Raw genomic sequence first — 2,150 nt, forward strand, 5'->3', positions numbered from 1 at the left:
GCATGCCTCCTCCTCTTCCTATCCTTTGCTCTCTCTCTCTCTCTCTCTCTCTCTCTCTCTCTCTCTCTCTCTCTCTATTTCTCTCTCTCTCTCTCTCCCCCCCCTCTCTCTCTCTCTCCATCTCTCTCTCTCTCTCTTTCTTTCTCTCTCTCCCCTGACTGTGTCGTATAGAGCATAACGAAAGAACATCTCAACGACTGAAGTCGAAAATCTGCTCCGTTTAAACTCTCCATATTTTTACTTTTTTGAGTAATGTGTTTTGCGGCGCACACAACTGCTTAAGGTCGTAGCCTATGAGAGAGCGGGACACACCAAACATTTTCAGTGGTTAGGAAATTTTGAATTTTTCCCGGGTGGCGGCGAAGCCTACGCTTTTTTATTTTAGACCATCAAGAGCTTTAACGTGCGCAACTTGCCCACGGTGAGTTTTTACGTCCCCATTGACACAGTTTAGAGCAATCAGGAGGCGGGCTGCCGACCCTGCCTGCCTGGACCAACAAAATCTGAGAATGAGATGGCAACAACATCTCAGCAATAAAGACGAAGCTTTTTCCAATGCAATTCTATGAGTATCTTAAATAACGACTCTGAATAACCGTACGATTTCGAGAGAGCTGATAGAATATTAATTTTTGGTTTCTTACTCCACGGTCTTATTAACTCAAAACCGCCAAAACAGCTGGAGCTTTGTAAATCTAAGGTAGCGACTTGATCACGGATCCTGTCTACGATTTTTAACCGACGTCCTGTGCAGCGTTTTCTAAGAAATATTCCTATAAAAATGTCTTGTTCAAAACTAGTGTGCCTCTTTTCGTGACCAAGGCATTTAAGGGGGCGGGTACACCCCCAAAGTACCAATTCGGCTCAAAATTATGGAATTTGAGTTGAAGGCATTTTTAAGCTTCCCCAGCCTCTACTACGACTGTTTCATCGCATCAGAACCCCAAAAACCGCATTTTCCCCCCATACCGGGCATTTGTCACCACCATTACCCCATAAAGTCAATATTTTATTTTTCTTTATCGGCTGTTTACTCAAAACGCGACTTTTCTCTATACTTTTTTGAATAACTCCACCATTTTTTATCCAATCTTCATGAAATTTTTTCAGAAAAAAGAGAAAATGTAATACTAAACGATTTGTCTGTTGAATATTTATTTGATATATGGAATAGATTTTTGGTGGTGGAGTCTGGAGTGTGGACTTTTACGGATTTTTTGCAAACTTGAATGCTACCTCAAGAAAAAACTCATTGAAAAATTTTCTTATTCGTCAATGACGAGCAATAAGTGCGGTATTCATTACGCAAAACATGTCAACAAAATCCAATATGACAGCTGTATCCATGGAAACGAAACTTTTTTCTCAAATTTGATTGCGGATTTTAAGACTCCTAACAATTCTTGTCATAAGTGTGAAATTTGGTAAAATTTAATGTAGTAATAAGAGAGATAACGTTCAGGTGTTGCCCCCCCCCCCCCTCCTTAATGTTCCCTATTCTGGTTGTATCAAGACAAAAGAATAACAAGATTAGCTAACGTGGTAGCCTAGTGGTTAAGCTCTCTGACTCGCAACGGTTAAGGGCCCGACACTGTGTCCTTGGAAAAGGCACATCACACCAAGTTTCCTCACTTCACCCCGGTGGGAATTGGTACCCAGCCTATAGACAGCGAAAGATCATATTATATTAGTGTTTGAGCGCTTAATCGGCTGCTTGCACTGTATGTTTCCGGGGGAGCTGAGAATGTTTCGGGGTGTTCTATGGTCTGCTGGGGTAATAATATAGTGTAAAGCTCATAAAGTTTGCTCTTGAGCGGGAGTATGCGCTATGCAAATGCAATTTATTATAATTATTATCAAATTTTAAATGATATAAATATACCGCTGTAGGTAGGTCATTATTCACCGGTACTTTCTACTCGACTGACCGTGTAGGACAGTCGGGTCAGGCGGTGTTTTCATCAGAGCACTTCATTTAATTTTTTTTTCATTTCAGGAAAATAAAAACCAACAGTATTAGGTGCAAATTTAAAGGGCAGTAACTCTGTCATTGTTGTTCCAGTTTGAACAATTAAACTTGGAAGAAGTAAAATCAAAATAATGCAACCCACGGGACGTCAGATGTGCAAAATGAATCAAGCTTTAAGGGG

The sequence above is a fragment of the Aplysia californica genome, unplaced genomic scaffold (genome assembly GCF_000002075.1).
Source record: "Aplysia californica isolate F4 #8 unplaced genomic scaffold, AplCal3.0 scaffold00401, whole genome shotgun sequence".
Lineage (NCBI taxonomy): Eukaryota > Metazoa > Mollusca > Gastropoda > Aplysiida > Aplysiidae > Aplysia > Aplysia californica.